This window comes from Halichoeres trimaculatus, unplaced genomic scaffold (genome assembly GCF_033239565.1).
Source record: "Halichoeres trimaculatus isolate MK-OKI-2021-1 unplaced genomic scaffold, fHalTri1.1 fHalTri1_scaffold_21, whole genome shotgun sequence".
NCBI classification, from domain to species: Eukaryota; Metazoa; Chordata; class Actinopteri; order Labriformes; family Labridae; genus Halichoeres; species Halichoeres trimaculatus.
In genome coordinates, this window is record NW_027437199.1 from 12,819,102 (window position 1) to 12,831,742 (window position 12,641).

General features: G+C 38.9%; 1 protein-coding gene across 6 annotated transcripts in view; it reads right to left on the reverse strand.

Moving 5' to 3' along the window:
* Positions 1–12,641, reverse strand: part of osbpl8 (oxysterol binding protein-like 8) — a 119,817-nt gene that overhangs the window by 67,357 nt on the left and 39,819 nt on the right. The window lies entirely within an intron of this gene.

The window sequence follows — 12,641 nt, forward strand, 5'->3', positions numbered from 1 at the left end:
CAGGAAAACCTTCTGGGTGAGTATTTTGTTCTACTTCATTCTATAAACAAAGTGAAAGCTGTATTAACCAAACTTATCCTTAAAGTCGTGGACCGGCTCAACCTGTGGGGATTCTTGTTTGCACAAACACCTGTTCATTATTCATCATTCTCTCTGAGAGCAGAACTTCTAAAGATAAAATGAGACTACTAGCTTTCATGTGCTCTGTATTCATGTTTTTATTTAAATTTCACAGATTGTATTTCCAGTCTGCGAGGATCAACTAAACCGTTTGAATTAAGGACAGAAAACACAACTTAAACAACACTTAAAGACTGCATTTAACCCCTTGATGCCTGTCGTTGCAAATTTGCGACATACCCTATCAGGTCATGATGCAGCTGAAATGACCTTTTTATCTCATTGTTACCTATAGATTCATATTCTACCAAAGATCATATCAGATCCACTGTCACAATATATTTGTCAGGCGATGAACTTCTCATGTCTACATACAATATGACTTATCTATAACTATTGTGTGTACTATACTCAAATTTACAATCTCCACTAACATAACACCTAGATGCCTGTCAGAATTAATCCCATACCTCAACAAAAGCTCCAACACTAAAAGATGTTCTGCTGTAAATACAGCACGTTCTCTCTGCCCCTGTAAAGATGAAGAGTGCTTATGCAGGATAAAATGCTGTGGCATATTACATAATTTTTAAACATCACTGGCAGCACAACCCTGACCCAGTTTCTTTTTAGCAGCGTGGAAAGAGGAGAGTGCAACAGCAGCTTTTTCCTCCCATTTTCTATATCTGAAGGGTTTCTTTTCCCATTTATTGAGCTTACAATGAAAATACGTTTTGTCAAGGCAAAACCTAAGTGCTGGGTGAACGGTGAATGGGCTCTCCAGGGAGTTTAGGCAACTAATGCCTGAAAAATACAGAAATCCTTTTGATGATGATGGGCAAGAGGGCTGTCCATTGAGTCATTACAAAACCTTTCTCAAGGACATGAGTCAATTAAGTCCTGCCCACCCAGGAAGGGAAAACAATGCTTTCTTCTCAGTGTCTGTGTTGAGAAAAAGCTGCAATAGGACTCATTACTGACAGTTTTTCAAACATAGCTAAATAAAAATTAAGGTGAAGGACATGGAAACAGATATCATGAAAACTGTGGGACCCTGACACTTTGTCTTTTTTTAAGAGCTGTAGAGGCTGAAGTGATGCCATGAAAAGTTTATTTTTGGTTTTTGGGCCATCGTCATCATTCACAAACTTAATCAAATAGTTAGAAATAGAAAAGCAGTTCTACCTCTAAAATTCTCATCAGCCTACAAAACCATTCAGACTGATTAAATGAGATGATCCCTCCAAGAAAAGTGGTTAGGAGAGGAGACGTTATAACAAAATTACTGCAGGAGAGAAGCGCTGAAAGCAGATGAGATTTTTTAAAAAAGCATCAATTGTAGCGGTTTAAAAGAAGTAATTTGTCCATTGTTGTTGGATAAAAAAAAATGTTTATGCTCTGTTAAATGGCTTATTGGAAGGTGGTGACATGCAGCTGCATTGTTATTGAGGTTGTGCTCACAGATTAAATGGACAGCCATTAAGGTTAATAGAAAAGTCTCCCGCCACCGCACAACATAAAGACGTTTATCACAACAGCGTTTGAAGCTCTGGGTTAATCAGCTGTGTGTTTACAAAGCCAGGCTAAGAGCTTTGTTACTGCTGAAGCCGGTTACTGGGATGTGTCTGTTCTGATATATGGTATGAAGCCATGAATGGTACATGCAGTGCTCATAAAAGAAAAACAACAAACACTACTGAGCCTGTTTCCACAAGTATGTTCAACTGGGGAACATTTCTTGCTCTAGAAAGCTGTAGAACGACCACAGAACATGATGTTTTGCATTTATTCATGTATAAATTTATGTATTTTGTATTCATTTATTCATTCATTTATTCACTTCTTTTTTTCACGAATCAATTTAGCAACATTATACAAGCTATTTTGAAGGCAGCTTTCATCCGCATGCTGACCGCACCCAATCAACTTCCATGAACGGTTGTCTGAGTGGTAGAATACAAATCAGAATGATGAGAGAATAGAATTTTATTAGTTACATTAATATTTATTAATGCATGTGCAAACGCATGTGTCTCTTTGCCTTTTGGTGTGTGGCTCTTCGAGCCATTTATAAATATATATATAAATAGTTATGAGTAGTGGTGTGCCGACCAATCTAAATTATATATATATATATGGATGCCAACGTTGGGATCAGTTGGGATTGATACTTAAGTTTCAGTTTCTCTTCTCTGGTACGAATTGAAACGCACAAACACAGTAAATCTGACTTTGAAAATTTGAAATGTATTGTTTTTCATTTTATGTCATTTTGTTTATGGTTGAGAGGAAGTGTGTTTGTAAGACCATGTGTGTGACGTGGCTCTCTGTAGTACCACGGTAATTTTTGTGGCTCTTGGTCTCTGACTGGTTGACTGGTTGAGTGCAGATACTGGGTTTTAGTTGCACTAATATTCGACTTCCTGGGAAATCTAAAGGTCAAACACAGGACATAGGTCAGAATAATATCTTGTGTTTCCCACAAGATGACGCCGTACCTGTGGTGGGACAGGTGGCATGGGGGTTATGTTGCATCAACTACTCAACTACTAGTAAGATAACAAAACAAAACTGAACAAAGCAACAAACAGGAACATCAAGAAATGTGCAGGAGGGGCCAATAAAACCTAAAGGGGCTTGTTGAGTGGCCCTCCTTGAGACAAGAAGAAAATATACCTATACATTCACACAAATACACAAATATATTACAATAATTAGTTTGTCCTGCCCTGCTTCCTCCTTTATCTTTCTATGTGTCTGATCTTAAGACAATTCTAAGCCACATGTTTTACAAAAAAACTACCAAATGGTAACTTGTGTTTTGAAATTTTTCACTCAGTATCAGTCATCACATCAGCTGATCCAAGCATGGATGAGGCATGATCACGATGTAGTCTTTTGCAATAATCTAAAACTACAATACTGCAGAATGGCATGGGCAGCGACTAGCTCTACATAATTTTCAAACAGCAGAATATATTCATTCATACTGAAAAGGAGACATCACACCTGAGTCAGTGTTTAAAAGGGGAGGACTTTCTCTCTGATCACTTGCAGCAGAGCATATGTCAAGGGCTGTAGGTCATCAAAGGCGTTCTCTTTTATCACGGGTCGAGGATAAAAAAAGAAAAACATAAGATGATGAGAAAATGTTCTCAGGTATCATATGTCAGGGACACAGTGTACTGTAAGCTTATGGCGTGTTTATTGATTTGTTGGAGCTTGTTTCAGCTCAGAAAAAAACCCCATCCTAATTCCAAGACAATCTATGACAAATGAACTGCTGATTTCACTAAAACACCTGGTTGTAGAAGACTGTATTGCCACCTTGTCTTTAACAGAAGTAGAAAGAGCTCCAAGGAAAAATGTTGGGAACCACTGTCTTAAATGATCCTCTTTTGCACCTATAGCAGAGTGTGAAAACACTTGGTCCAATCCAGCATGTAGGAAAGTCATAGTGACTTTATCCATCAAAGAACTGACACATCTGTCATCCCGAGGTGGGTCTTTGGCCAGAGCTGGACTCCAGGCAGGCAGGAGGTACCACGTGGGTGGCGGTTTTGAGAGCCACCCACGTGGTACTTGATTTATAACTACAGTGCTACTGCAATACACACCATAAATAAAGTGTCCAATCATTTCAGCCTGTAGAGCATGGCCAGAGCCAAGTCTGTTGGCCAAGATAGCGTCCAAAGTGAGAGCTGAGCCAAAGCTGTAAAACACTATTCACCGGGAGGCCCATTCATTTAAAAAGGAGGTAGAGAGGCAGCAGTTACTATCCAGCAATCTTTGGGGTGAACAGCTTACGAGACTCTCAGTGTTTTATTTACCCACAAGCCTCTTCTCAAATGTACTCCAGACATTTTCCAAATACATTTAGGACTTTCAGGCCTTGATATTTTCAGGTAGATATCTTCTACACATGCACCTCACAGTGAAGTATATTTCCAGGAAACACTCTCAAAACAGGATTAACAGAGGAAAACCATTCACGACAACCAACGTGAGGACTTAAGAGTATGAAGCAGCAAACTGTATCATCTGCTATGTTCACACATCAGCTCGTGCTGACTTCTTCCAGAGTTTTTATCAGGGGGCATGACAGGGCAAAGTCCAGCTGAAGCTGGGGGGGAAATTTAACACACACAGCCCTCCCAGATACACTCTAAAGAGTGCAGCACACATGTGAAAGAGGAAGGAGTTTCTGTGTTGCCTACATAGAACCATGATCAGGGTGGATGAGAGTTTACATTTCCTTCCTGTGGTTGAAACCTTTAAGTGAAAATGAGCAGACCAGACTTGTTAAAATGCCCAAAATAGGAGATAAAACTTCAGGAAGTTTAACTTCTGTAGACGGGCTGTTCAGGGTAACAACAATCCTAGTACTGGTGGACTCAGTGGAGCTCTTCAGGGCTGTGACAGGGAGCAGGTATGATCACGGACAACGGCTGTAAATGAGAGTGCTGCACAGACTGAGTTAAACCTCACAGGAAATCACAGCCTCAGAAACATGCATCGATTGAAGTGGCTGAGACCTTGCAGACTCACACGCTATTACAGGAGTCAGGAATCAGCCAGATGTGACCAATCCACAATAAGACTGTCTCCTCTTCAGTTCCATTCTCTGCTGTGGTGAACAAGTACACTGTGTTTAACATGTAAGACATGTCAAATAAAAGTGATGCATCAGAATAACTGTCACACACATGCAGTCTAACACTGAGGTTTCTAATTTATAGAGTTGTGGTCGGACTATCTTTCTTGCAGTAACATTTCATACAGAAGGAAAAACCTCTGTTTACACGCCCACACTACACAAGAGTTAAGGCATTTTCTTAGTGGCTTTAGGATATGTTTCTGAGACTGTTTTTATTTGGAAAATCAGGGTTTTTTTTTAGCATGGAGCAGAAATTGAGACAAACAAGTAACAAAACTAGAAAAGCACTCTGAGAACTAGACCTCTGCCAAGCATATTGTGATTGTCACCAACACTTTAGTCCTACTTTAATGTTATACTCCCTTTCAGCAGACTGTCTGCTACAATTTGGTGTTAGTCTGTCAGAAATTATGGTGACCTTGTTTTGTATTGTTTTGCAAAGCAATCCGACCATTTATCATGGAGTTATAAACACATATGGTGAAAACGGCTCACAATGATAAAGAATCCTTTAAAAAAAATCCTGGACCCAGATGGTGATCCGGATCACTTACAAAATTTAATCACTTCTTCCTTATCCCATTTTAGACATTTCCTGAAAATTTCATAAAGATCCATTGGTTACTTTTTGAGTTATGTTGTTCACAGACAAACAAACACAGACGACTGCTCATTGAGTGGGTTGTCATTACATATGATTTTGTTACTTGACAGTAATCTGTTCCCTCACACACAAATGATATCGAACGATATTCTGTATTTAAGTTTTAAAACAAAAGTGATAAACTTTGGGAACTTTGGGGGATGAGCACAGTTGGTGTGATGGCAGTCGTAACCTGGAGTTGAAAACTCTTGCCCTCTTTTTTTTGACAAACTTGCTCCACTAAATGTATGTAGAATGAGTCATAGCAGTTGCAGTATATGAATGGATGCGCTTATAACCTATTTTGAAGGTTAGAATTATGAAAATTATCAGAGGTACTAAAGATATAAAAAGGCTTCTTTCCGCTCCTACAGTCTCTAAGTGGAGACACAGGTCAGAGAAATAATGATATCCCGGGGAAGTGTAAGTCATCTACGTCTAAAAATACAGACATCATGCCTGTGTGCTGGGATCTGACAGATATGACTCAGAGGAGCTTTATTTATGGACTCAAAACCCGCTGGTTTTAGCTCCACTTTATCTGCCCAACTTCAGAAAAATTGAAGTACAAACTATCATTGAACAGGAGAACTTTTTTTTTTACTGATGAAAAAGTAGCTGTTCAACAATCATTTCTTCTGTGATTATTCTGTGGAATACAGGGGGTTTTAATTGTGATTTCTAAAGGATGAAACTTTTACACATCAAGACATATGCATTTGTGTATTTAAGAATCTACAAGAAATGTATGAGAAATCAGCATTACTATGCGGAGTTATTCTGAAATAATGGATTACTCACTGATGTCCAAGGATTTCTGGTTAATGTAGCAGCATTTGCACTTTTCAGGAGTTTCACAAGCTTGTCTTTTCCATTCAGACAAAAAGCTTATAAAAGGTCACAACTCTTAACTAATCCTGCACTGCCATTGGTCATCTTGAGCTTGTTGGTGGCAGCTCAAAGTATTTTATATTTTAATTACATTTGACAATTAAGTCTTCTACACTTTCCAGCAGAATGTGCCATTCAAAGCAGTAGTGTCGTTATTTTCCATCACAACAGCGGCAGGATGGAGGGTAGGATTGCACAAAGAGCATGCAGTTAATTAACTTATTAATTCTGTAGCTAAATGTAATCCATGAATGCACTCGTGTTGACAGCCCTCAAAAAAAATATGTAAGGAGAGGGTATTTAGAAAATGCTATGTGAGAAAGATCATTTTGTGCTTATAAATTATACAACAAAGCCCTGAGTATGAAAATGAGCATGTGCTTCTTGCACTAACATATGTCAGAAATCTGACAGTGAGGCATGTTAAGGTCACTTTACTCAAAGTGTTGACTAAATAGTCTTGAACAACACTGTAAAGACCTGAAGGCTTTGAATAGTTGGGTTACGTGGATGCTTGGGGGTGTTTTTCTTCTCTAAAACAATCGTTGCTCATTAAATCAGAGTGTTTAACCCCTCATCCAAGAGTGACAGATGACAGAAAAGAAATTAATGTCCTCATACAGTCCGACAAGAAATCCATACAGGGGTAATTCTCTGCAGCAGGACACGTTCTGAGGATCCTCTCCCTGTCTCTGAATGAATTTTGTTCTGCCTTTACATTGTCAACAGAGACAGAAGTAGATGAGAAAGATGCCTGTTGAGTTTACACTGAACTACTGTTTGTGTAAATGTGTCTGTTGACTGTTTTATCTGTCATGAGGAAGGAAAGAAAGGGGTCTTGTTTCAAACAACGCTCAACCTCACACGGACTGTAGTGTTTCAGCATGTCAGTCGTCCAGAGGTGGAGGTTGGGGGGTAGCTGGGTGTATCGGCTTCACTAATGCTGGGAGGTCTGGTGGTCGGGGAAAGCATGGAAGGGACAGGCTGACTTTTCCTAAGAGAATAGTGGCAGCCCTTTTTACTCTTTGGGTTGAAATGGCGAGAATCCTGAATTCCTTGACTTGAAGTTTCATCATGCTTTCTTTCAATCACCAGTCTTGCTACTTCCACCAAGGAGGTTATGTTTTTGGGAGAGTTTGTCTGTTTGTAAACAACATAACTCAAAAAGTAACCGACAAATCTTCATGAAATTTTCAGGAAATGTTTAAAATAAGATAAGGAAGATGTGATTAAATTTTGGAGGTGATTTGGATCACCGTCTGGATCCAGGACTTTTTTAAAGGATTCTTTATCATTGTGAGATGGGGCCGTTTTCACCATATGTGTTTATAACTCCATGATAAATGGTCGGATTGCTTTGCAAAACAATACAAAACAAGGTCACCATAATTTCTGACAGACTAACACCAAATTGTAGCAGACAGTCTGCTGAAAGAGATTATAATATTAAAGTAGGACTAAAGTGGTGGTGACAATCACAATATGCTTGGCAGAGGTCTAGTTCTCAGAGTGCTTTTCTAGTTTTGTAACTTGTCTATCTCAATTTCTGCTGGACATGAACATAGCATTGCAAGGTTTTACATTGAAGAATAAATTTGTTAAATTGAATTTTTTAAATATTTCATTATTAAACAAATTGATATTTTCTACCACATAAACACAAAAAAGTACCGAAACTTGGTACCGTTGAGTACCGGTACCGATTGCCAGGTACCGGGCATCGGTACCGAATCATTTCAAATGTGAAAGGTACCCATCCCTAGATCCTGGCAATATTCTAGATACTAAGATCTGGAATATGAAATATGTTCTGGGTCATCATAATTTTCAACACTGTCAAGTAACAAATTATGGTACAAACCTGCAACTAACACCAAATTAAGGAGTATAACATTAAAGTCGGACTAAAGTGTTGCGTGACAATCCCAAAATGCTTGGCGGAGGTTTGCCCTCTCTCAGTGCTTTTCTAGTTACTAAAGTTATTGTGGCTCATAAAGAGGTTTCAACTAACACCTCCTCACTTGAGCTTTTGAAACATCCAATTTTGTTGTTTTAATACAACACGATTATTTCCTTTTTCTCTTGCTTTGGTTCCTCAGCTGACTCTTGCATTCAGCCCACATGCATCTCCTGGAAAATGACTATAGTCTACATGTTTATTTGCAGCATCACAAGCTGTTGGCTGAACATTAGAGCAAAGCCAGCTGACTACATAATTAGTTTTAAAAGTCACGTCATGGTTGTTTTTAAGAGTTCCTTAACAAGCTAATGAGCTACAGATAGAAGACTCTTAGCTTTCAGGCCCAATTATACCTCCAAGACTGACACCAATTTTCAGAATTAAACAGTCTGATTGTTTTAGAAATGGAGCCCCTGTGAGCCCCAAACTGAGCTCCTGGAAACAAGTTAGCAGCAACTCAGCCTGCAGCCTCTTTATGGCTTGGCATAACACACCAGAGATAAACAACAGAGATTAAAAGAGGACAAAATGTGTGTTATTCTAAAAAGAGATCTGCTGAAAGTTTCGTCAAAAATTGTATACCAAGACAAGTCCAAGATTTGTGTTTTGAAGATGACAGCCCACCAGTGCTTCACTTGCAGTTATGCAGCTACTAGAATGATGGTAAAAATCTTCATTTTATGTGGCAGCTCTTCTTCCTTTCGCCTTACATTTTGTAGCTTTCTTTTAAAGTGCAACAGGCAAAGTCAGAGTGAGCACGGCCTTCATTATTTCAGTACAATACACAGCCCATTGATCAAAGACAGTACAGTATGCAATCTGTCCCAGTCCAAGCACGGCAAAGCTGCAAAGAGCCATCCAAGAGCCATACAAGACTTAAACCTCAAACCACGATAGAGGATTTTGCTTATCAGTGAAGAAAAGGATTCACTGGCTGATCACAGCTGGATCCCTTTTATGTTTGTGGATTCTGACAGCTGAATGTTCCAGCAGAAGCTTCAAACTGTGAGTAAAGTGCGTCAGTACATTCTTCTTTCAAATTACGTCGTGTTCTGCAGACTTCTTGTTCATCCTAGAACGGGGAAATCTGTAATGCTATACATAACCTATAGCACTGGCAGCATCCTAATGAAGAAATACAAGCATTAAAAAGATCTGAAATGCCACACTCCACGCAGCAATGTATTATTCATTTTGATGTAGACCTCTGATTCAAGGTCCACATTGAAAAAAATAGTTCACTTTTCAATAGATGTTGTTCCCCTGAGGGCTGTTTCCTTGGTGTGAAGAACAACAGAGCAAGGCAGCGCCTGAAAAATTGATGCAGAAAAGCCAACTGGTGATGATGAGACTGGCTTATATAAATACAATTACTACGATACAATTCTTAAAGCAACACACTGTGAAACAATCAAACGTGTCGATGACACACCCTATCACAGAATAACAACAGGAAAGCCACTTGTTGCATTAACCACCCTTCACAAACAAAAATCAAGCAAACAGAAGTCTCGACTAAGCCCATTCACCAAGTCTATGTTCTTGTCTGGAGAACAGTTTTGTGCTTCTAGTGCATTAGTTGAGCGTTGAAGTCATTTTCTTACTGTCAACTTCTGCTCCACTTGACTTGGGTCTCAGAAAATGTCTCTCTTTACTCCAGTGCGTTTTTTGGGAGACCGATACTCAGTACAATTAATCACCTGAGAATATTTAAAGAGGGGGTATTACACTTTCCCATATTTCAAACATAAAGTAACAAATGGAGCTGGGACGATATGCTATTCTCGTGATTTGATTTTATTACAAGTTTTGGGGTGCCAATTTAATTTAAATTGTGATTCTTCGATATTTATGATTTTTGCGATTTTTAGTTTGCTTTTCAACTAAAGGTGTCCAAGTCCGATATTGATATTGGATATTGGTCCTATATCAGCAAAAAAAACAAGAATTGGTATCGTATCGGAATGCATCTAAAATCTCCGATATAAGCAGTTTCTGTTACCCGTTGGTTAATAATAAATGGATCGATTTTTTCTCATACCTACTGTTGCTGATTACTGTTCTTTGTTTAAATAATATCACTTAATCAAGCCTTTTCTAACATGACAAACATACTTCAAAATAAGTTATAAAAGTATGCATGTTTAATGCTGATATCGTATCAGATTAATATCGGTATCGGCCAATACTCAATGCTGCAGTATCAGTATCGTATCGGAAGTGAAAATGTAATATTGGGACATCCCTATTTTTAATACCAGATCACATGAAAAAATTAAATGATGATGATTAAGTCTACAGACTATATCAGGAGCCATATTTTCCTATAAAATGCACATCACATGAGTCAAAGAGAACCATTTCACCCTCTGCTGGAGAAAAGTGGTAACTTTTTTCCAATCCAGTTTATAAACAAAGAATGAAATACAAAATTTGAATTCAGGAAAAAAAAAGATTTCTTGGCAAGGAATCCCACCTCCAGTTACAATGCTAGAAGTTTGGACTAAAGTTATGCAGATTTTCAAACTGCTACATATGATGTAGAAATTCCTGAGTCTGCCCATAAACTGATCAAAACAGTCCATTCTAAAAAGAGCACAAGACTTTCTAAAATGATGAGACCACTGCTTCAGGATCTCCTGACTGGTTCATGACACATTGAAAGGATGAGCCTTTAACACCAAGGTCTGCCCACGTCAGCCCCCAACAGGCCTCCAGAGAGCTGGCCAATCAGAGTGAAGGGGGTTTTGTTGAGCATTAAAGCACAATATCTCCACTTTAAATAAGCTTCTCCTTGGCTTGAGTGTGATACATCATAAATGTTTTAAACGCATTTCCCTAACTGTATGCCATTTCTGTTTCTACATGGTCGCACATTCACAGTTGTTCACTGCTCTCTGTATCACACACAGCAAAATTCTGCCTTGACGTGTACACAGATACACAAACACATGCCTACACACTAACAGACGAGCTCACTTTGTGTAAGCAGACAGTTGGGGGAAAAAATGCAATCTCCACAAGAAATGCAGAGATAAAAATGTCTTTAAGCTCTTTGCATTGCTGTAAAGATGGCAACACTGGCTCTTCAGCTGCCACAAGGCTGTAACCTAGGGGACACGGTGTAATTCATTGACCATTTTTACACAACCATTATAATACCTTCATTTTCTGACAAAATGTATAAAAAATAATTTTACACATGTTCAGAAATTGTACCTTTTTTGTCGAAAGCAGCATCAAGTTCAAATCCAGCCCTCACCAGCTGTCCAGTGAATGAACACACAGACCGCAGTGAGTACTATCAGTGTGATCAGAGAGTCCAGCCCAGCTGCCCGCTGCACTGCTGGCTGCAGCTAAGTATCCTACCTCTTCTACAGGGACAAAGTGAAAAACAAAAATACAACCAGTCCAGTAAAACTGTTGTTACGCAACTGATTCCCTGCAACAGATAATTGGTTCCTTATTCAGTGAGCCACGCACATTGTCAGACATCTAGGTCACAAATACAAATCGTTGGGGTTGTTTTTCAAATTCTTACTGGAGAATCTCTCCAAAGGTACTAATACACAGATGTCTATGGTTTTAATGAGACCTGAACGTGTGCATTAAGGAGGTATGATGTGAGTGTAATGAATTGGATGTTACTACTTCCCCTGTTGAAGATAACAACAGCCATACCTCCCCTGGTTGTCATTAGCAGTGTGCCGAGTGCACATGTAACATTTCTCTTAAAGAGGACTTTAGAAGAAAATTAGAAATTAGAAGAAAAAAAAACAGATCAATATGAAACTTTTAAAATCTACACTTGGCACTAAACTTGCTGTAAAAGTTCAGTCAAAATGAAAACATCATGAAACAGTCCTTTTCAAGAAGAGCAATAAAAGGGTTTTATACCAATATGTGCAGAGATAATCAGAAGGCTGCTTCCTCAATCAGATAACTTTGTTTAAAAATAAGTCACATCATTATATACCATCAACCAACTGTGCGATAACCGAGCATCTGCTCAGCTGTGTTATTTATATTTTGCTTCGTGGGTTACAGAATGTTACAGATTCTTGCCACCACTGAGTCAGTGTGTCTTCTATGTTGTACGTAATAACACAGTTTCAGAGTCAGCTAGCACATTCAGTGCAGTGAAGTACATATCAGTTTACTGTACGGGATCTTTCAAACAACAGATCCTTGCAAATGCCTCCAACCTGCTAATAGACGCAGCATGATCTGTGTTAGCTGTGTAGCCCTAAAGCAAAACACAGATGTGAGTGCTGCCCCGCTCTCCATTCAGCGACAACTTGCAGAGCAAACAACAGACTTCCAACTGTGGAACCAAGTCTGAAGCTTTAAAAATGAACCATCACAGCATC